Genomic DNA, 24649 nt, shown 5'->3' with positions numbered 1-24649 from the left:
TGTATGTTTGCTATCTAGCGCCCGACTTAGCCATCAGCACGTAAACACACAATACAGCGTCATATTGCTGTGACCGCCAGTGCGGCGCCTTGTGCTTTCACAGCGCTTTCCTGACCCAAGCCTGGGTGGTTAGTGGCGTTCGCCAGTGCGACACTGCATGCACTCTCATGCTTCTATTGTTGTCACTCTGACACCTCAGTAGCGGTGTCGAGCGCATGAGGTCTATGTACTCAAATCCTGTGTCTTGGGATTGAGTTCTGGGACTTCTTGCTTGCGCTCTTGGTGCGGTACCGCGGCCCTGTGACGTAACAGGGTTCGCTTCCTTCACACAGGGTGAGGTTAACCCATGTGTGTATTCACTTTGTACCGCCATATTGTCCGTCATTACTTGGCAGCAGGTTCCATCTCTGCACGGTGGACCCCGGGCTGCGAACGCACCATACTCTATCTGTCTTATTATTTGGTGCGTTCCGCTAGCCCTAACACAGGCTCGATGGTCCCTGTTTTTCTCCCGTTTTGATTTTGTGGTTTCGTATCTTCCGGGATCTAAGAATGTTAAGGCTGATGCCCTCTCTAGGAGTTTTTTGCCTGATTCTCCTGGAGTCCTTGAGCCGGTTGGCATTCTTAAGGAAGGGGTGATTCTTTCTGCCATCTCCCCTGATTTGCAGCGGGTGCTTCGGGAATTTCAGGCTGATAAGCCTGACCGCTGTCCAGTGGGGAAGCTGTTTGTTCCTGATAGATGGACAAGTAAGATAATTTCTGAGGTTCATTGTTCAGTGTTGGCTGGTCATCCTGGGATTTTTGGTACCAGAGATTTGGTTGCTAGATCCTTTTGGTGGCCTTCCTTGTCGCGCGATGTGCGTGCTTTTGTGCAGTACTGTGGGACTTGCGCCCGGGCCAAGCCTTGCTGTTCCCGTGCTAGTGGGTTGCTTTTGCCTTTGCCGGTCCCTGAGAGGCCCTGGACGCATATTTCCATGGATTTTATTTCGGAGCTTCCTGTTTCCCAGAAGATATCTGTTATCTGGGTTGTTTGTGACCGGTTCTCTAAAATGGTCCATCTGGTACCTTTGCCTAAGTTGCCTTCCTCCTCAGATTTGGTTCCATAGTTTTTTCAGCATGTGGTTCGTTTGCATGGCATTCCGGAGAATATTGTGTCTGACAGAGGTTCTCAGTTTGTCTCTAGGTTTTGGCGGGCCTTTTGTGTTAGGATGGGCATTGATTTGTCTTTTTCTTCGGTGTTTCATCCTCAGACTAATGGCCAAACTGAGCGAACTAATCAGACCTTAGAGACCTATTTGAGATGCTTTGTGTCTGCTGATCAGGATGATTGGGTGGCTTTCTTGCCGTTGGCCGAGTTTGCCCTTAATAATAGGGCTAGTTCGGCTATTTTGGTTTCACCTTTCTTTTGTAATTTTGGTTTTCATCCTCGTTTTTCTTCGGGGCAGGTTGAGCCTTCTGATTGTCCTGGTGTGGATTCTGTGGTGGTCAGGCTGCAACGGATTTGGACTCATGTGGTGGACAATTTGACGTTGTCTCAGGAAAAGCCTCGGTTTATTGGTCCTTATAAGATTTCTGAAATTATCAATCCGGTGTCTTTTCGTTTGGCTCTTCCACCCTCTTTTGCCATTCATAATGTTTTCCATAGATCTTTGTTGCGGAGATATGTGGTGCCCGTTGTTCCCTCGGTTGATCCTCCTACCCCGGTGTTGGTTGAGGGAGAGTTGGAATATGAGGTTGAGAAAATTTTGGATTCTCGTTTTTCAAGGCGGAGGCTTCAGTATCTTGTCAAGTGGAAGGGTTATGGCCAGGAGGATAATTCTTGGGTTGTTGCCTCCGATGTCCATGCCGCCGATTTGGTTCGTGCTTTTCACTTGGCTCGTCCTGATCGGCCTGGGGGCTCTGGTGAGGGTTCGGTGACCCCTCCTCAAGGGGGGGTACTGTTGTGAATTCCGCTCTTGGGCTCCCTCCGGTGGTTGTAAGTGGCACTGTTGTGAGTTCTGCTCTTGGGCTCCCTCCGGTGGTTTTAAGTGGAATGGCTGTTCCTTGGATTTAGCAGTCTGCAGCTGCTTCCACTGATTGTCTTTCTGCTCGGCTATTTATGCCTGGCTCTTCCCTTCAGCCAGTGCCACTTGTCAATGGTTCCTGGTTGGATTCACATCTCTCTTGGATTTCCCTGATATCCTGACCAGTTCAGCAAAGTTAAGTCCTTGCTTGCTGTTTTCTGTCCACATGTTGTGGACTTATTCGTTCTGTGCATTCTATGTTTTGTCCAGCTTGTCAGTATGGATTAATTCAGTTAAGCTGGAAGCTCTGGGAAGCAGATTTACCCTCCACACCTTTAGTCAGGTGTGGAGATTTTTGTAAACTCTGTGTGGATTTTTTGTAGTTTTTAATACTGACCACACAGTATTCCGTCGTGTCCTATCTATCTATCTAGACTGGCCTCCTGTGCTACATCCTGGTTTCATTCTACGTATGTCTTTTCCCTCTCCACTCACAGTCATTACTTGTGGGGGGCTATCTATCCTTTGGGGATTTTCTCTAAGGCAAGATAGTTTTCCTGTTTCTATCTTTAGGGGTAGTTAGTTCTCAGGCTGTGACGAGGTGCCTAGGGAGTGACAGGAGCATCCCACGGCTACTTCTAGTGTTGTGTTGAGCTTAGGGACTGCGGTCAGTACAGGTACCACCTCCTTCAGAGCTCGTCCCATGTTGCTCCTAAACCACCAGTTCATAACATATAACCTCATAAATTGACAGTGGTTAGAATTGTAAAAATTGGCTCGGTCATTAAGTACCAAATTGGCTCTGTCACTAAGGGGTTAATGTGACTCTTTAGTTGTTGGTGTCCATATATGTTTTGATACATCTTTACTCTGCAGCACCCTCATAAGAGATTATTTGATTGTGCCCTTCCACATTCCTGTGTTTTAGCTGTATATTATAGCTGAGACCCTGCTGCAGAGGCTGCAATCGCACTAGCAAGTCTGTGATATACTATGCCACATGCCCTTGCTGTAAAATATATGTGGACCTGACTACCAAACAATTAAAAGTTGGAACTCATAAATATGTTACTGAAATAAAAGGCGGTGTATGAAAAATCAACGGAGACACAGCGAGAAAACTCGGACAGTTTTTCACTCATGTGCCCATGTGACATCCATGTGGCGTTCGGGGGTTATCCGTTATTGTTTTCATACAACTACATCAGAAAATATACATAATCAAATACAATTCTTTAGGTTTATAATAGAAATCTATCCCTAAAAATCATATGCAACCCAAATAGTCCTTGAATATGTAAGTCTCAAACGAGACTCAGGTGATAGTAGTGCGTGCTGTGATTTTTTTCTCACGAACAAGTTGTTCATCACACATCTGATCTATGCACTCGACTATATGAGCCCAAAGAGTAAGAACAACATCACATTGTTAAAACTGAACCCTCAACATTTAAAGCAATATGATGACTGTGACCACTCATTATTGAAAATTTGTGGTATTGACTGCATTATTTCAAGCATACATGGGGGTAATATCAGTCAAAAATTTGCCCAATGTGAGGCAAGATGGATATGGATGCCTAAAAGCATGTACCTACTGGGTTGCAATGAATCACTTTGCTTTGTTCCATTTCTGTGACCACTGTATTCCAGTGGGACATTTTATTGTTTGTTTTTATTCCATGAATTTTATTTTTAGACATCTTTGCTCTTATTCTTAATCCTATTTTCTCTCCTTCTTGCCTCCTCTATTTTTCCATCCATTCCACTCATCCTCAAGTGCTGCTTTGGCATCTTTAACTGAGACAGGATTATGCTGAGACATCTACATTGGAACATTGGAGCATAGTCACAGGTGATTATAGTTATATATTCTTTTATCACCTTCCTTATTCTACAGTTAGGCAATTTACCCCATTCTACCACCATGTGCATCTATTGAGTACTTAGAGGGTATGTGGTACGTGATACAAAAGCAGAAAGAGGGTGGTAGTTCCAGCTCCTGAAAATTGAAAAGTCTTTATTTTTCCATTAAAACTCCATAGTTAACATAAATCCTTGCACAAAATGGATGCAAGTTCAGCAGAAAAAGAAATATAAGCAACGCGTTTCGATCTATTCAGATCTTTATCACAGCTTATGCGGTACATAATGTTGGTTAGATAGTCATTTTGTCTATTCACTCATTTATCGTTGTGTTATATTATAGTTTCATAGTTTTAGAGTTTTTAAGGTTGAAGATAGACTCGAAGTTCATCTAGGATGTTGATGCAAAGGAAAGCAAAAACACAATGGGGCAGATGCTAAGAGCTCCATATTAGCGGAAAATTTCCTTCCCGACTCCACATATGATCAGACTAGTTTCGTGGATCAATGTTCCAATGCAGAATCTAGTACCCATAACTTATTATAATTTTCAAGAAAGGCATCCAGGTCCTCCTTGAACTTTTGTAGTGAATCAACCATCAACATCATGTGGCAGAAAGTTACTGCTCTGACAGTAAAGTATATGCTTCTATGATTATGATTAAACCTTGTTTCCTTTAGACATAGAGGATGCCCCCCTTGCTATCATTGCAGACCTACGTGTAAAAAGATCATTAAAAAGATCTCTGTACTATCCTTTCATATATTTGTACATTGCAATATGATTGCTCATGGGCTGTCATTTTTCCAAACTGAATAACCCGAAATGTTAACCTGTTTTGGTAGTTCAGCTCACCTATTCTCTTAGTAACCTTAATTGGTTGCTTTTCTCTGCACCCGCTCTAGATTAGCTGTGTCCTTCTTATACACCAGAGCCTAAAATTGTACATCGTATTCTAAGTGTGGTCACACTAGTGACTTGTACAGAGGCAAAACTATGTTCTTGTCATGAGCATCTATGCCTCTATTAATGCATCCCATTATTTATTACCCTTGGCAGCGGCTGCCTGACTCTAGTCACTAAAGGGAATTTGCCATTTACCAGTTTAGTGAGTAATTATACCTTTTATTTCCTTGGACCAAATACATGACCTTACATTTTTCAACATTAAACTTCAATTAACATTTCTGAGCCCAAGCCTCCAACTTACATGAATCACGTCTTTTTTATATAATATAACTTTTGGGGTCTATTTTGTTTCACTTCCACACACTTTACTATTCATACATATATCTGTTCTCTCTAAGTTCTCTCTTTTTCTTTCTTTCTTTCTTATTTATTTATAATTTTTTTATGTGCAGTATTACTATGGTTTAGACTATATTCACATATTGCTGTTTTTGCAGCATGGTTGACTGTGCTTTTATGCAAATTAAAAGTTTTCAAAATTTTCAACATGTCAGTTTCAGCATTTTTCTAGTGTTTTTTCACCCATAGAAAAACATGAAAAAGTGAAAAAAATGCTGCAAAAACGCAATTATGCTTTTAGCAACTTTTTTAAGCATATACTGCAGACAAAGCGCACATGTAATCCACGCCAAAAATACTGCAAAAAAAAAAAACACAGGAGAAATGCTGAAAAAAGGGTATTTTGAAGCAGCATTTTTCCTGCCAAAAGAGGTTTTGGCAGCAGAAAAAAGCAGCAAAAATGTGACTGTGCAACTGAATATAGCTTTATATTGTATCATGACTGTGATTGAATGCAATTTTTCATTACTCACATACGTCTCATAATTCTATGAGTTTAATATTGTTTCAGCATCATCTAATGTCTATTTTGTTAGTATTACCATTTGTCCAAGGGTTTCAGATGCTCATGCTCCTCTTATTTTGATCTCCCTCTGCTGCAGAGCATGGTTCTCCTGGATCACATGACCATCTGGAGCTCATCTTTACTCAGCTGGCGGGGTGAGGCTAGATCTCTATTGGACATCACAAATCATGTGCTCATTATATCACATGACTCCCCAGGGAGAACATTGGTTGGATGAGGTCCATATTTATACAGCACCTCGCGGGGATGGCATTACCACCAGATGAAGGCAATGCACCGAAATATGCAGTGGGGTTAGCATCAATACAGCAGAAGACTACTGTAGGTATGTTATTGTATGTTTAAATTTGCCATTACTTTTATATAAATGTGCGCACCTATATATATGAAAACAAATATTTATTGGCGCAACAATATTCTAGGATTAATAGCAATTAAAAAGAACTAAACCCCGAGTATCTACAATGGCATCCAAATGTAATATAAACCAATAGACACTATAAATGTAGCAGTTAGGCACTGACACAATACAAATTCACATGAAATTTAGTATGATAAACATCTGCAGGTAAATAGTGTAAATAGTGTAAATCTTATACAATTGGATAAAAACAGGCAGCAAGAAACTACTAATATAGAGAAAATCATGAATGCCATATACTAGCACAGATAAAGAGGGGCAAACCCTATATTGTATGTCCTAAAGTATAAAATTCAATCAAAATACAAAAATATGGGAAATCGAACCAAAATAATGACCAATAAGGTAATATTCAAAATATTATGGCAAATGCAAAATCTGATATAAAAAAGTAATAATATGATTATATAGATATTTGCAATATATACCACATACAGTGGGTAAAAACACCAAAAAACAGGCAAAGATGCTTACCTGTCTAAATAGGCCTCAATACAAATGCACAAGCAGGGTGCAGCGGACCCAAAAAAAATAGCAAGTGCACAGGTGCAATAACTAATGAAACAGCCAGCCTTCAATAAGGGTTTGGCCGTGTGGTACACCAATGCACTAAGATAAAATACTCTGTATGTTTCGTGTTCACACAAGGAATACAAAGCGTCTGGCTGCAGCCTATTAATGACGCCATATGGCGGGCTGCCCACTGCTAAAATGCATTCCGTGCGAACAGAGGCCACAGTGTACAGAACAATTTGGGCCCAGCTGCACCCTGCAAAAAGTATACGTGCAAAAAAAACATAAATATATGTAAGGTATTAGTTGATATTAGGGCCATAATATGGAAGCTGGCAACCCACGCCAAGGGTCCTTATGTATTGCCAGTCCTACTCTAACATGAAAAACACCAAAAAAGGACACATTCAAGAAAAAACACCAAAAAACAGGCAAAGATGCTTACCTGTCTAAATAGGCCTCAATACAAATGCACAAGCAGGGTGTAGCGGACCCAAACAAAATAGCAAGTGCAAAGGTGCAATACCTAATGAAACAGCCAGCCTTCAATAAGGGTTTGGCCGTGTGGTACACCAATGCACTAAGATAAAATACTCTGTATGTGGCGTGTTCACACAAGGAATACAAAGCGTCTGGCTACAGCCTATTAATGACGCCATATGGCGGGCTGCCCAGTGCTAAAATGCATCCCGTGCGAACAGAGGCCACAGTGTACAGAACAATTTGGGCCCAACTGCACCCTGCAAAAAGTATACGTGCAAAAAAAACATAAATATATGTAAGGTATTAGTTGATATTAGGGCCATAATATGGAAGCTGGCAACCCACGCCAAGGGTCCTTACGTATTGCCAGTTTCAATAGGTATTGCACCTGTGCACTTGCTATTTTGTTTGGGTCCGCTGCACCCTGCTTGTGCATTTGTATTGAGGCCTATTTAGACAGGTAAGCATCTTTGCCTGTTTTTTGGTGTTTTTTCTTGAATGCGTCCTTTTTTGGTGTTTTTCACATACAGTGGGTGAAGGAAATATTGAACATGTCACCAAGTTTTGATAGGAAATTCTCACAAGATGCATACAGGCCATGGAGATTGACTACATTACTTATAGTTTTCTTTGAAACAATTGTACCTGCTGATTTCAATTCTTTCTGTAGCTCTCCACAGGTGGTACTTGGCTCTCGGACAACTCTTCTGATATTTATTTTCACTTCTCTGTCTGAAAGCTTGCAGGGAGCACCTGGTCATGGCTGGTTGATGGCAAAATTATGTTCTTTCCACTCCCAGATTATGGCCTCAACGGTGGCCACTGGAACCTTCAGTAGTTTAGAAATTCTTGTATAACCAATGCCATTAGTATGATTTGCCACAATAATGTTGCAAAGGTCTTGCTTCAGACAGCTCAGTGCTTTTACCCATCATGAGATGTTTCTTGTGTGGTACCTTGGTAATGAGACATCTTGTAGGCCATCAGTTGAAACCACTGATGTTATTTTTCACTGTGGCGGGATTGCTTTCTAATTGCTGATATACATCAGCTGGTGTCAAGACTCTGCATAGCGTTTTGCACCTCTCTTTCATCATGCATTCACTACTTTTTCCCTGTGTACTTTCTCATTATTACACACAACTTAATTTATGGACACCTATGGCTTGATTTCTTTGCCTGTGTGGATTGGATGGGTTGTTACCAACATCTAGTGAGAATTTCATGTTATTAACCTTTAGAAATATATTTACTTAGACAATTGGTAATGTGTTCAATACTTATTTTGCCTGCTGTATACTAAAAGGTGTAATCATGGAAAAATATGTTGTATAAACCCTTAGAGCCTTATAACTATGTATATCAAGGTCACAGCACAATACGGTAGAATAAAGTGCGAATGCAGATATATTATAGAAAAAAATATAGAAATTAAAAGCAGAATGGGAGAATGAATAAAAAAAGATATCAAATATATGAGATCCCAGACCCAGGGAGCAGTGCTAGCAGGAGATGTTGATGGAAAGATACCCCACACGTATCACTGGTCAAGCCAGATTCATCTGATGATAATAGGTGATAGCATGGGTTTTCTCCCACACTTCAAAAGTGTCTGATGAGGAATTTAGATTGTGAGACCCAAAGAGACAGTGATGATGATGTCTGTAAAGCGTTGTGAAAATGAATGGGACTTTATAATCGAGCAAAATAAATAGTAGAATTCAGTTTTTCTGTTGAAGCGTTGTTGAACATTGCATTTATGTAATTCAATTCCATACTTTCCTCGGTTGGATGATACAATGCCAATGAAATCTGTGGAGAGAATAATTATTGCAGTGCACAAGCCTCGTCTCTTCTACTCTCAAACATAAATATTGGTTTGCAATTGTTTGCCTATATTGCTTTGTAGCATAACAGTATACATCTGGATTTGTTTTTTCACAGGACAGAAACTGCGGCCTGCCTAACTCGCATTCTTTTCTCATACATTACAAAATTTGTTGACCACTGAGTGGCCTCTACTCTACTGTTAACAAAAGCTTATTTTAACATTACAGCAGCCTATGCCGATGCGAGGATAGACTTAGGCTGTGTTCACACGTTGCGGTTTTTTCGCGGTTTTCCCGATAAAAACGCTATAAAACCGCAAAAAAAACGCATACAATAAGCATCCCATCATTTAGAATGAATTCCGGATGTTTTGTGCACATGATGCGTTTTTTTCCGCAAAAAAAACGCATACCGCACAAAATCCGGACATGCTCTATCTTTTTGCGGTTTTTTTTGCGGATTTCCCACTCCAAAATGCATTGGGAAGTGTCCGGAAAAAAAAAAGGGGAAAAAACGCGTCAAAACCGAGGCAAAAACGCATGCGGTTTTCTTGCGGATTTCATGCAGAAAATGTCCGGAATTCTCAGGAATTTTCTGCATGAATTCCTGAACGTGTGCACATAGCCTTACGGTAACATTTCCACAGCATTAAGATAACATTCACATGTCAGATTGGCTTCAGGAATGTCTTCTACTTTCTCATTCATATAGTAGGTTTTGCAGAAATCTAAGCACATGCTCCAGAAACAACCCCAGTCACATGTACAAAACTGTGCAAAGGCAAAATGTAGGAAAATATCCTAATATTGGTGAAAACTATGTGAAGATCAGCAATATTGAGTCGAGGCTCAAAAATTATTTAAAGGAACCCTCAATACTAAATGTGGCTTATTCATTTCTAATGTTTAGTCACTGAGTCACTGTACCTAATGGCTTCCTTTCTGCTGCCATTGACTCCGTTTATGAGATTGGTGCTCCATCCTCATATTCAAAATGGCCAGTGCAGCTGCATGTGTACAGTGTTCATTTTAGGACATGGTCACAAATCAAAGTCAAACATCAGAAATACTCTGTCTGATACCTGAGTCTGATACCTGACTCTGATACTTGACTCTGATACTTGACTCTGATACCTGACTCTGATACTTGACTCTGATACCTGACTGATACTTGACTCTGATACCTGAATTGCACCACAAGCTCAAGTGATCCCAGGTATTAATTTTAGCTAATTTTACTAATTTTACTAATTTCATGTATCAGAGTCAAGTATCAGAGTCAAGTATCAGAGTCAGGTATCAGAGTCAGGTATCAGAGTCAAGTATCAGAGTCAAGTATCAGAGTCAAGTATCAGAGTCAAGTATCAGAGTCAAGTATCAGAGTCAAGTATCAGAGTCAGGTATCAAAGTCAAGTATCAGAGTCAAGTATCAGAATCAGGTATCAGACAGAGTATTTCTGATGTTTGACTTTGATTTGTGACTTTGATATGTGAAAGTCAGGTATCAGAATCAAGTATCAGAATGAGGTATCAGACAGAGTATTTCTGATGCTATTTCTGATGTTTGACTTTGATTTGTGACCATGTGTGAAAGTCAGGTATAAGAGTCAAGTATCAGAATGAGGTATCAGACAGAGTATTTCTGATGTTTGACTTTGATTTGTAACCATGTTCTAAAATGAACACCGTACATTAGAAATAAATTCAGGTCATACTCAAGCCGCGGAGGTTGGAACCCTAAGTATAAAGCAAAATGATGCCCCCACTCAAGGAAGACTACTCGATGTGACCTTTCTATAAAATAAGTGATCCGACTGTCTAGAATAAATGTACAAAATGTCTAAAATATCTTTAGTGAGTGAAAAATAAATACGGATTAGGATGTCATCTGTAGCATCGCTAAATTTGAATCTGGGAACCTCAGGCCACATACCCATCCTGGAATATCACTGTATCTTCCCACCTGCCCAAATGGATACCTACACATCACTTCACGATGGCCGATCCATGCTCCAATAGACACTTGATACACTACTGATGTTTGACGCCTGTATTTTCAGGATATAACTATTTTAGATTATTTCATTTTTGCTCCACAGGCCTTGTCTATTTAAGTTTCTGAGTATTAATTGATATCTAATGCCTGTGGCATGCCTTTATGTGGACGGTTCAATTCCACAGCTGTATCTACATGTGGTTAGTCATGTATTGTCACAGTATTCTGTCCGTATTTATTTTTCACAAATTAATTTTTTTTAGACACTTTGCACATTTGTACTGTCTAGTCGGATCAATGATTTCACAGCAGGGTCATACAGGGGCAGTCTTCGTTGAGCAGGGGTGCCATATTGCTTCATATTTAGGGCACCAACCTCTGCAGCAAGGAAGGAAACCGTGGAGGGCGAATACAGTCACCACAGCGGGTAGGGACTATATTCATCCTCCACAATTCCCTCCCATTGTCTATCATCCGAATTTGTTTCTAACGTGAAAATATGCGTGCATCTATGGGATATTTGTATGCCTGATTTTAAATTGATTTAATAAAAAGATAATTTTTAGTTTTTTTATATGGTTTTGTATTTATGAAGGTCCCATGCACTTACTTTTCTTTGGTTGTTCTGAGATAGACCAGAGCTATTGATAACATTGATATGTCCATCACAAAGGCAGGGAAGATGTGATTCTGACTTTTCACTGCATTTTCATGCCTCTGTAGTGGCAATTTTGGAGATGAAGATGGGACACCAGTCCCATAGACAGAATCAGCAACAGCAGAAAGGAGGACAATAGGTATAACTACTTACATTATGAATGTGTATAAGTCACAGTTAACCCCCTTTCCAACCTTAGACATATAGGTACATCTAAGGCTACGTTCACATTTGCGTTGCGTTGGGCGCAGGTTCGGTGACGCACAGCGACGCATGCGTCATGCACCCCTATATTTAACATGGGGGCGCATGGACATGCGTTGTCTAGCATTTTGTGATGCATGCGTCATTTTTGGCACAAGCGTCAGGGCGCAGAGGACGCAGCAAGTTGCATTTTTTTTGCGTCCAAAATCAAGCCAAAAATGGACGCATGCGTCACAAAACAATGCGTTTTTGCATGCGTTTTGCATGCGTTGTGCGTTGCGTCACCGACGCAACGCCCAACAACGCAAATGTGAACGTAGCCTTAAGGCGCCTTCCCCTGTTTGCTGTGGCCTCAGCCTGCAACTTTGATCAGCTGATATGTGCCCTTAACAGTTGCGGGTGGAATCGCTGTTAACATGGCTGTTAATGGCTGTTAAATGGAACCTGTCACCCCCAAAATCGAGGGTGAGCTAATCCCACCGGCATCAGGGGCTTATCTACAGCATTCTGTAATGCTGTAGATAAGCCCCTGATGTATCCTAAAAGATGAGAAAAAGAGGTTAGATTATACTCACCTTGGCGGGCGGTCCGATCCGGTGGGCGTCGCGGACCGGTCCGGTCCGGGGCCTCCCATCTTCATAGGATGACATCCTCTTCGGGTCTTCATGCTGCGGCTCCAGCGCAGACGTACTTTGTCTGCCCTGTTGAGGGCAGAGCAAAGTACTGCAGTGCACAGGCACTGGGAAAGCTCAGAGAGGCCTAGCACCTGCGCACTGCTGTACTTTGCTCTGCCCTCAACAGGGCAGATAAAGTACGCCTGCGCCGGAGCTGCAGCGTGAAGACCAAAGAGGACGTCATCGTAAGAAGATGGGAGGCCCCGAACCGGACTGCGACGCCCATCGGACCGGACCGGACCGGGACCGCCCCTGGGTGAGTATAATCTAACCTCTTTTTCTTATCTTTTAGGATACATCGAGGGCTTATCTACAGCAATCCAGAATGCTGTAGCTAAGCCCCTGATGCTGGTGGGCTTAGCTGACCCTCGATTTTGGGGGTGACAGGTTCCCTTTAAGTTAACATGTTAAATGCAACTGTCAATCTCTGTCAGCGGCAGGAGTATATCACTAATCCCACGCATTGGCGCCCATGTCACATGACCACAGGTCACCGATGGGTTGGCATGACCTCTGCAGCAGACCCCTGTGGTTGTCATTGCCAGATAGCTATGAGTGATGTCCAGTGGCCGACAGGTGATCATTTTAGCTACACACAGCAGGGCTGCAGCCGTGCTATATGTAACACATACGAATGGATGATCACAGCTTCCTGTCTCCCATGGAGATAATTGAAGCAATTAGAAATACAAATTCAAAATAAAACAATAAAAAAATACACATATTTGGTATCACTACATTCAGAAACGCCTGATCTATCAAGCTATAAAAAGAAGTAATCCGATTAGTAAATGATGTAACAAGAAAAGAAATCAAAATACCAGAATTACCTTTTTTGTTGCCACAACATTGCATTAAAATGCAATAACGGGCAATCAAAGGATTGTATCTACACCAAAATGGTATCAATATAAATATCAGCTCAGCCTGCAAAAAAATAAGCCTACACCCAGCCCAAGATCACAAAAAATGGAGACTATACGGGTCTGGCGACTTTTTTTTTTTTTTTTAAGTTTTAGATTTTTTTGTCACTACTTAAATAAAAAAATAACCTACAGTTGTGCTCAAAAGTTTACATACCCCAGCAGAATATTTGCTTTCTTCAGAGAATATGAATGCTAACACCAAAACTTTTTCTCCACTCGTGGTTAGTGGTTGGGTGAAGCCATTTATAGTCAAACTGCTGTCTTTTCACTTTTTAAATCATAATGACAGCCCAAAACATCCAAATGACCCTGATCAGAAGTTCACATACCCTGGTGATTTTGGCCTGATAATATGCACACAAGTTGACACAAATGGGTTTGAAAGGCTACTAAAGGTATCATTCTCACCTGTGACCTATTTGCTTTTAATTACCGTATTTTTTGCTTTATAAGACGCACCTGATTATAAGATGCATCCCCAAATTTGGTGAAGAAAAAGAGAAAAAAATAATTTTTTATGTTAAATGGGGGTCTGTCTTATAATGCGAGTGTCCGTCTTACAAATCATATGTCCTTCATCCTGGTATCTATATAACCCCCATCCTTGTGCTGGCACATGCCCCCCTGTGCTGCTGTCAGGCACATGACCCCTGGTCGTTGTACTTTTGATCATTTTTTCATTTGATTATTATATATTATTTTCCATTTCATCTTTTCATTTCATTTTATTTTTATTTTTATTTTATATTTTTTTATTTCCATCATCACTTTTTATTCATTCATTTTTCATTTATTCATTTTTTTCATTCATTTTTTCATTTCCTTTTCATTTATTGGATTCTTTTCATTTCATTTTATTTATTTTATTTAGTTTGGACTCCTACCATGCATCTGTATGTTTTACCATATAACTGCATTTTTCCTGTATTGTACTGCCCATTATGTACTGCCAGTCTGTATTCATAATTCTCTATCACACAGCGCTCCTTCCATCCCATTGCAGCGCTCCCTCCATATACACATCACAGCCTCTCTCCACGCTTCCCCCACACCCCTACGGCGTTTCCCAAACAGTGCCTTCCTACATTCATGGTACCTCACTAGCGCCTGTGAGTCCTCTGCCCTCTTTACAATGGCGTTCCATTTGCAACGCTGATTGCGCCCCCCTTCCCCTATAGCCCCTACAGGACAGGCGTTGACATCCGTTCGGTCATCGGCTGTCCTGGGCTTGCATACACTGCGCAGGCCCAGGCTTTCTGTGGCTGACCGATGTGCTCCGCTTCTACTGCGCACGCGCGAGCGGCTGAAATCGCCATTGCTAATGCGCCGGCGTCCCTGCACTCGTTCTGGACGCATCACCACCCAGGACCATAAATAGGTGCCTTCTGGGCACTTTCAGACAAGCGCTACTCCACGCAGTGACACTGTGAGTGTCTGCCCTTCCCACTTGCCCACCAACGCTGGTCCTGGCCACCTGTCTCCACGGACATCAGAGGACGGATGTGAGCGACTACCAACAGATAAGTTTTTTGTGCTAAATAGCACCAGCCAAGCTCCATACTCATGGTCCCCTTTTCTTTCTAGTGACATTGATCCCCTTATTCCGGTGGTTTAGCTCAGTGTACATTGGCCCTGGCTGGCTCCACAATCCAGCAGGTAGTGTTCTCTTCTTTCTGCTGCATACACGTTACCAGTAGCATTGTAGGTACTTACTTACTTTCCCTTGCCCCTCTCTTTAGCTACACGAATTTCCCCACAGTACTGGCTGTACTCTTCCAAGGTATCCAATTTTTGCTCTGGCTGGTCTCTTAAAGCGCACAGGTAGCTATATATATTTTTTTCTATCATCATCATCATCTATCATCTACTGGTTACCTACACACTGATATCTTTAATGTATCTATATCTACCCATACAGCTATTGGTACATATACCTGTCTGCCCTGCACCACGGCGACCACGGCACCATTACCACTAAGGTGATGTACATACAGAAGTGACTCCTTCTTTCTGTTGCATATAGGTTGCCAGTAGCTTTGTAGGTACTTACCCGCTCTCTTTCCCCCCCCTTCTCTTTAGCCATACGAATTTCCCCACATTACTGGTCGTACTGTTCCAAGGTATCCAACTTTTGCTCTGGCTGGTCCCTTAAAGCGCACAGGTAGTTATGTATTTTTACTTTCTATCATCCACCTACTTGTTACGTACACACTGGAATATTTAGTGTATCTATATCTACCCATACAGCCATTGGTATACACCTGTCTGCCCTGCACCACGGCGACTATGGCATCATTAACACTAAGGTGATGTGCATACATTTTAATGGCGGCCGAGCTAGGCCTATCTATGTTTGTACCTGAGGTCATACAAGCACCAGTTATGCAGCAGACCAGCTCATTTTTCCAATAACCCGTTACAGGTTGTTTACCTTTATTTCTTGGCTGACACCCCAGCAGCAATATTTACGCATTCGAAGGAAGAATCTACTACCTAAGTGTACGCTGCACTATCTTTCCCTACCGTCTCTTCTGTAACTAATTATCTATTGTGCATCTCTCTTGCTCCTTTGTTTTTGTTCCTTGTTAATTATTGATGGTACAAGCCTAGATGGCCTCCATTTCCTCGACACAAGTATTGACATGCTTTCTGAACTGTATATATGTATATACAGTTAGGTCCATATATATTTGGACAGAGACAACATTTTTCTAATTTTGGTTATAGATATTACCACAATGAATTTTAGACAAAACAATTCAGATACAGTTGAAGTTTAGTCTTTCAGCTTTCATTTGAGGGTATCCACATTAAAATTGGATGAAGGGTTTAGGAGTTTCAGCTCCTTAACATGTGCCACCCTGTTTTTAAAGGGACCAAAAGTAATTGGACAGATTCAATAATTTTAACTAAAATGTTCATTTTTAGTACTTGGTTGAAAACCCTTTGTTGGCAATGACTGCCTGAAGTCTTGAACTCATGGACATCACCAGACGCTGTGTTTCCTCCTTTTTGATGCTCTGCCAGGCCTTCACTGCGGTGGTTTTCAGTTGCTGTTTGTTAGTGGCCCTTTCTGTCTGAAGTTTAGTCTTTAACAAGTGAAATGCATGCTCAATTGGGTTGAGATCAGGTGACTAACTTGGCCATTCAAGAATATTCCACTTCTTTGCTTTAACAGACTCCTGGGTTGCTTTGGCTTTATGTTTTGGGTCATTGTCCATCTGTAGTATGAAATGACGACCAATCCGTTTTGCTGCATTTGGCTGGATCTGAGCACACAGTATGTCTCTGAATACCTCAGAACTCATTCAGCTGCTTCTGTCCTGTGTCACATCATCAATAATCACTAGTGACCCAGTGCCACTGGCAGCCATGCATGCCCAAGCCATCACACTGCCAACGCTGTGTTTTACAGATGAAGTGGTATGCTTTGGATCAAGAGCTGTACCACGCCTTCGCCATACTTTTCTCTTTCCATCATTCTGGTAGAGGTTGATCTTGGTTTCATCTGTCCAAAGAATGTTCTTCCAGAACTGTGCTGGCTTTTTTAGATGTTTTTAGCAAAGTCCAGTCTAGCCTTTTTATTCTTGATGCTTATGAGTGGCTTGCACCGTGCAGTGAACCCTCTGTATTTACTTTCATGCAGTCTTCTCTTTATGGTAGATTAGAATATTGATACGCCGACCTCCTGGAGAGTGTTGTTCACTTGGTTGGCTGTTGTGAAGGGGTTTCTCTTCACTATGGAGATTATTCTGCGATCATCCACCACTGTTGTCTTCCGTGGGCGCCCAGGTCTTTTTGCATTGATGAGTTCACCAGTGTTTTCTTTCTTTCTCAGGATGTACCAAACTGTAGATTTTGCCACTCCTAATATTGTAGCAATTTCTCGGATGTTTTTTTTTCTGTTTTTGCAGCTTAAGGATGGCTTGTTTCACCTGTATGGAGAGCTCCTTTGACCGCATGTTTACTTCACAGCAAAACCTTCCAAATGCAAGAACCACACCTCAAATCAACTCCAGGCCTTTTATCTGCTTAATTGAGAATGATATAACGAAGGGATTGCCCACACCTGTCCATGAAATAGCCTTGGAGTCAATTGTCCAATTACTTATGGTCCCTTTAAAAACAGGGTGGCACATGTTAAGGAGCTGAAAATCCTAAACCCTTCATCCAATTTTAATGTGGATACCCTCAAATGAAAGCCGAGAGTCTGAACTTCAACTGCATCTGAATTGTTTTGTTTAAAATTCATTGTGGTAATGTCTGTAACCAAAATTAGAAAAATGTTGTCTTTGTCCAAATATATATGGACCTAACTGTATGTATATATGTAATCTTGTCCGTGTCCTGTACATAGTTATTTACTACTGTTCTGCTCTATTTGTTTCAGCGATTTAGTGAACAAGGCCACGGGCTGGCCGAAACGTTTTATACTTATCGCTTCACCTGAACATTTATCTAATAAAATTATTCACATGAACTGAATATCTTCATCGTACGAGTGCAGTGATTTTACGTTCTATTTATGTTAAATGGGGGTCTGTCTTATAATGCGAGTGTCCGTCTTACAAATCATATGTCCCTCATCCTGGTATCTATATAACCCCCATCCTTGTGCTGGCACATGCTCCCCCTGTGCTGCTGTCAGGCACATGCCCCCCTGGTCACTATATGCCCCCCTGTGCTGTCAGGCACATGCCCCCTGGTCACTATATGCCCCCCTGTGCTACTGGCAGGCACATGCCCCCTGGTCACTATATGCCCCCCTGTGCTACTGGCAGGCACATGCCCCCCTGATCACTATATGCCCCCTGTGCTGCTGGCAGACACATGCCCCCTGGGTCACTATATGCTCCCCAGTGCTGCTGGCAGACACATGCCCCCCTGGGTCACTATATGCCCCCTTGTGCTGCTGGCAGGGACTTGTCCCCCTGTGCTGCTGGCAGGCACATGCCCCCCCCCGGGTCACTATATGCCCCCTGTGCTGCTGGCAGACACATGCCCCCTGGGTCACTATATGCTCCCCTGTGCTGCTGGCAGACACATGCCCCCTGGGTCACTATGTGCTCCCCAGTGCTGCTGGCAGACACATGCCCCCCTGGGTTACTATATGCCCCCCGTGCTGGCAGGCACATGCCCCCAGTCACAATATGCCCATCTGGGTCACTGTATGCCCCCCTGTGCTGGCAGACACATGCACCCCTGGGTCACTATATGCCCCCCTGTGCTGGTAGACACATGCCCCCCTGGGTCACTATATGCCTCCCTGTGCTGGCAGGCACATGCACCCCTGGTCACAAAATGCCCCCCTGTGCTGGCATGGACATGCCCCCTGTGCTGCTGGCAGGCACATGCCCCCCTGGTCACAATATGCCCCCCTGTACTGCTGACAGGTACAGCCCCCCCGGTCACTATATGCCGCCAGTGCTGCTGGCGTACAGCCCCCCGGTCACTATATGCCCCATGTGCTGCTGGAAGACACATGCCCCCCCTGTGCTGCTGGCAGGCACATGCCCCCCTGTGGTGCTGGCAGACATATGTCGCCCCCTGTGCTTCTGGCAGGCACATGCCCCCCTGTGCTGCTGGCAGATACATGCCCCCCCCTGTGCTGCTGGCAGTCACATGCTCCCCCCCCCGTGCTGCTGGCAGACACATGCCCCCCCTGTGCTGCTGGCAGGCATATGCCCCCCCTGTGCTGCTGGCAGACACATGACCCCCTGTGCTGCTGGCAGACACATGCCCCCCTGTGCTGCTGGCAGGCACATGCTTCCCCCCTGTGCTGCTGGCAGACACATGATAAAATAACAAACACTTCACCTTCTGATGATGGCTCCATGCTCACAGCTCCTCAGTTGTGCTTCCTGTTTCCCAGGCATCAAATCATGACTCTATAGTGACGGGGTCTGTTCCGCAGGACTGGCGCATAGCAAATGTGGTGCCAATATTCAAAAAGGGCTCTAAAAGTGAACCTGGAAATTATAGGCCAGTAAGTCTAACCTCTATTGTTGGTAAAATATTTGAAGGGTTTCTGAGGGATGTTATTCTGGATTATCTCAATGAGAATAACTGTTTAACTCCATATCAGCATGGGTTTATGAGAAATCGCTCCTGTCAAACCAATCTAATCAGTTTTTATGAAGAGGTAAGCTATAGGCTGGACCACGGTGAGTCATTGGACGTGGTATATCTCGATTTTTCCAAAGCGTTTGATACCGTGCCGCACAAGAGGTTGGTACACAAAATGAGAATGCTTGGTCTGGGGGAAAATGTGTGTAAATGGGTTAGTAACTGGCTTAGTGATAGAAAGCAGAGGGTGGTTATAAATGGTATAGTCTCTAACTGGGTCGCTGTGACCAGTGGGGTACCGCAGGGGTCGGTATTGGGACCTGTTCTCTTCAACATATTCATTAATGATCTGGTAGAAGGTTTACACAGTAAAATATCGATATTTGCAGATGATACAAAACTATGTAAAGCAGTTAATACAAGAGAAGATAGTATTCTGCTACAGATGGATCTGGATAAGTTGGAAATGGAAACTTGGGCTGAAAGGTGGCAGATGAGGTTTAACAATGATAAATGTAAGGTTATACACATGGGAAGAAGGAATCAATATCACCATTACACACTGAACGGGAAACCACTGGGTAAATCTGACAGGTAGAAGGACTTGGGGATCCTAGTTAATGATAAACTTACCTGGAGCAGCCAGTGCCAGGCAGCAGCTGCCAAGGCAAACAGGATCATGGGGTGCATTAAAAGAGGTCTGAATACACATGATGAGAGCATTATACTGCCTCTGTACAAATCCCTAGTTAGACCGCACATGGAGTACTGTGTCCAGTTTTGGGCACCGGTGCTCAGGAAGGATATAATGGAACTAGAGAGAGTACAAAGGAGGGCAACAAAATTAATAAAGGGGATGGGAGAACTACAATACCCAGATAGATTAGCGAAATTAGGATTATTTAGTCTAGAAAAAAGATGACTGAGGGGCGATCTAATAACCATGTATAAGTATATAAGGGGACAATACAAATATCTCGCTGAGGATCTGTTTATACCAAGGAAGGTGACGGGCACAAGGGGGCATTCTTTGCGTCTGGAGGAGAGAAGGTTTTTCCACCAACATAGAAGAGGATTCTTTACTGTTAGGGCAGTGAGAATCTGGAATTGCTTGCCTGAGGAGGTGGTGATGGCGAACTCAGTCGAGGGGTTCAAGAGAGGCCTGGATGTCTCCCTGGAGCAGAACAATATTGTATGTATTGTATCACTGTGCTGTGCCGATCACATGATCGGATATTAGCACAGACACAGGAAGCACAACAAAGAGAACGGAGCCATCATCGGAAGGTGAGTTAAGTGTTTGTTATTTTATCATTTGTCTGCTAGTAGCACAGGGAAGGGGGGGGCATATGCCTGCCAGCAGTACAGGTGGGGGCATATAAGAGTAACCGGGGGGCCATATCCATGAAGGGAGGGGGGGAGATGCAGGCACGTGTAATATTCACTGCTCCCCTGTGAATCAAGTCGGCACAGGTTCAGCACCGAGGAGATGGACAGCGGGTGCAGTGAATATTACATGAGGCTAATGAGCGGGAGCACAGGACCTCCTGCTGTCTCTGCAGCCTGCAGCCAGCCCACCCCAGCCTCTGACACCACTCCAGAGCCGCCCCCCCTCTTCTACAGCACAGCACACAGATTCGGATTATAAGACACACCCCCCACTTTCCCCAAAAATTTGGGGGAACAAAAGTGCATCTTATAATCTGAAAAATACGGTAGTATGTGTGCATAAAAGCTGAGTGAGTTTCTGGGATTCAGACAGGCTGCATTCAAACTGTGATTAACAAATGGAAAATCAGGGGCTCTGTGAAAGCATAACGATGGTCAGATAGACCAACAAAAAGGTCCTCCACAACTGCCAGGAACATTGTTCGGATGCTAAAAAAAAAAACACAAATAACAACAGCTGAAATACATGACTTTCTGAATACAAGCAGTGTGGCTGTTTCAAGATGCTCATTAAGGAAGCACTTGAAGAAAAATGGGCTGCATGGTCGAGTTGCCAGAAAAAAGCCATTACTGCGCAAATGCCACAAAGTATCTCTCCTACAATATGGAAAACAGCACAGAGACAAGCCTCAAAACTTCTGGAACAAGGTAATGTACAGTGATGAGACCAAAATTTAACTTTTTGCTACAGACATAAATGTTACATTTGGAGAGAGGTCAACAAGGCCTATGATGAAAGGATCACCATTCTTACTGTAAAGCATGAAGGTGGATAGCTGATGATTTGTGGATATGTGAGCTACAAAAACACAGAAAACTTGGTCAATGTTGAAGGAAAGATGTATGTAGCACGTTATCCTCAAATACTGGAGTCAAATTTGCACTCATCAGCCCGGAAGCTGCGAATGGGACGTACTTGGACGTTTCAACATGACAATAATCCAAAACACAAGGCCAAGTTGACTTGTCATTGGCTGCAGCAAAACAAAGTGAAGGTTCTAGAGTGGCCATCTCAGTCTCCTGACCTCAATATCATGGAGCCACTCTGGGGAGATCTCAAGAGCACAGTTCATGCTAGGAATTTACTGGAACTGGAGGCTTTTTGCCTGAGAAAATAAAGAACCTCATCCACAACTACCACAAAAGACTTCAAGCAGTCATTGATGTTAGAGGTGCCAATGCACGGAATTAAGAAATGGGGTGTGTAAAATTTTCATCAGGGTCATTTGGATGTTTTAGGTTGTCATTATGATTTAAAAAGAGAAAAGACAGTAGTTTGGCAATAAAAAGCTTCACCCAACCACTAACCATGAGTGGAGAAAAAGTGCTGTTGTTATCATTCATATTGTTTGTGGTTGGTGGGAGGGAGGAAACAAGCATTAGTGTTACCCAGCCACCGACACAGCATGGGCTTGAACCTCATGGAAGAGCCCATCATATGAGTGTGTTCTTGCTGCATAATCTGCAACATGATCCCCGTATAGTTATGATTCAAAATAGTGCTGACTACTGGGCTGTGACTCTGTTAGATTCATGTTATAAGACAAAATTTTGCCAGATGCATCCTGCACTGGAATGGGACCCGCGAATGCTGGAGTATTGGAACACGCTTTTACACAACCTTAAGAGAGGTTTTCCTCAAGACAGCAGTGAGGCAGCTTTAGACTTCCAACCTTCAGCACATCAATTCGTCAACGCCAACACATTAGCAGTAGTAGCAGTAGTGTACATGGCAGAAGCAATTTCTGTGAGTCCTTTGACCCATTTTTTTGACCAGCTTGTGTACCAGCACAACAATTCCAAGTCTGACACATGGTGAATGAATGGAGAGGATGGTGCAGGAGTATCTAGAACTCAATATTAATACCATCGGGGTTTTTGGACCCTTTCACATTTTTAACTTCCAAAAAAGATGAGTGGCCTGAGATCACCTCTCAAGCCATAGAGGTTTTACCATGCCCAGCAGCCAGCGTTCTCAGAACGTGTCTTTATCACTGCTGGTGGTGTCCTGACGGATAAGCACAGTCGACTACCCCTTGAAAGTGTAGACGGCCTAACTTTTATAGTGCTGTATATCTGCTCCCAAGTTGACCTAGAAGAACTGAAAAACAGCTTTTATTATACTCACTTGCTGAGCGGTCCGGTCCGATAGGTGTCGCTCTTCTTGGTCCAGCGTCTCCCATCTTCTTACGATCACCATCCTCCTTCTTGGATCTTGTGGATGACGCATCCCTGCATCATCCACACAGTCTGCTCTGCATCATGCTCCTGCGCAGTTGTATATATCTGCCCTGTTGAAGGCAGAGCAAAGTCCTGCAGTGCGCAGGCGCTGAGAAAGGTTAGAGAGGTCCAGCGCCTACACACTACAGGATTTTACTCTGCCCTTAACAGGGCACATAACACACATGCACAAGAGCATGATGTCAGGGAGACTGTGTGGATGATGCAGGGAGGAGTCATTCACACAATCCAGGAAGAAGGATGGTGATCATAAGAAGATGGGAGGTGCCGGACCAAGAAGCGCAACACCAGACCGGACTGGACTGCCCCGCAGGTGAGTATAATAGAAGTTAGTTTTCAGTTCTTCTAGGTCGGGTTGGGAGCAGTTATGCAGAATTATAGAATGCTGTATATCAGTATTGAATGCTTTATATCAGCCCTGAAAGGTGGTGGCCGTAACTCATATCAGCCAAACCTGGTGACAGGTTCCTTTTAACACAAGTTAGTGGAAATGTGAACAGTCATGGCTGGTCTCCATCTGCTGCATTGGCTGTAGTGGAAGATGTGTTGGTCCATATTATACTATTTCTACTCTCGTGATATTAATGCCACCCCGGTGGTGTAAGGCTTTCATTGTCATGATGTGACACGACCCAACGGGGGTCGGTCAGCGGACGGCGCAACACACACAACGGGATGGAAATAGGGAGAGGAAGGCCCTACAAATAGGGAAATGGTTTATAGTCACCACGTGAGCCAAACCTGAACCAGTCCCTGCACTCCCCTAATGCCCTAAGTGGGTCCTTCCCCACACTGCCGTCAGCAACCTCGTCCCTTGCTGTTACACAGCACTGTCCTGGCTAGTGCACTGGCCAGCAAGGGGCGCTAGCCCCACCACTTCCGCGACCAATCAGCGACGCCAGATTTCCATTACAGACAAACAGACCCTTAGACGATTATATATACTAGATGGTGGCTCGATTCTAACGCATTGAGTATTCTGGAATATGTATGTATGTATGTACGTCATACTGTGAGTGGGGGTTAAATTCCGCGCCAATATCGCTGATTGGTCGTGGCTGGCCGCTTAGTATATAGCACAGCCACGTAGTATATAGCACAGCCACATAGTATATAGCACAGTGCTGTAGTATATAACACAGCCCATGTAGTATATAGCACAGCCCTCGCAGTAGATAGCACAGCCACGTAGTATATAGCACAGCCCACATAGTATATAACACAGCCACGTAGTATATAGCACAGCCAACGCAGTAGATAGCACAGCCACGTAGTATATAGCAGCCATGTAGTATAGCAGCCACGTAGTAAACAGCACAGCCCACAAAAATAATTAAAATAAAAAATAGATATATACTCACCTTCCGTCATCCACCGAAGCTGTCCCACTCCTCGCGATGTGGCCGGCAGCTTCCGTTCTAAGAGATGCATTGTGAAATTACCCAGATGACTAAGTCATCTGGGTAATTTCGCAATGCATCTCTG

Source organism: Ranitomeya imitator, chromosome 7 (assembly GCF_032444005.1).
Source record: "Ranitomeya imitator isolate aRanImi1 chromosome 7, aRanImi1.pri, whole genome shotgun sequence".
Classification (NCBI taxonomy): Eukaryota; Metazoa; Chordata; class Amphibia; order Anura; family Dendrobatidae; genus Ranitomeya; species Ranitomeya imitator.
The sequence above is the reverse complement of the archived record's forward strand: the minus strand, read 5'-3'. Positions refer to the sequence as shown.